We start from the raw sequence: 395 nt of genomic DNA on the forward strand, positions 1-395 counted from the left end.
AGTGCCAGGTGACATACCCCATGAGTTAGCTCATGCGAATCAAATGGTGAGCCCATGATCCTGTGAGTTCTGAAAGGCAAAAATGGAAACTACAAGCCTGTGGCTCCAAACCAGGTATAGGGGAGCTCCTGGGAGCCCCTCAAACAAGCTATCTCAGGAACAAAACTCAACTTCCTGCCTATATAGACCTATATCACTCTAATCAAGATGACAAGCAGACTTTTTAAAGGAGAGAAATATGGATGCCAGTCTGATGGTTTGCAGGAACCTAGCCATCCCTCCTTCTCTTTTTGTCCTTTTCAGAGTAAAACCGCCCAGAGAACTTGTGTTTGGGGCGGTATAAAAATGGTGTGATGAGGTCAGAATGAGTGTAAAATTACCAAAATCAAGCACTA

This window comes from Hemicordylus capensis, chromosome 4 (assembly GCF_027244095.1).
Source record: "Hemicordylus capensis ecotype Gifberg chromosome 4, rHemCap1.1.pri, whole genome shotgun sequence".
In the NCBI taxonomy this organism is placed as follows: domain Eukaryota; kingdom Metazoa; phylum Chordata; class Lepidosauria; order Squamata; family Cordylidae; genus Hemicordylus; species Hemicordylus capensis.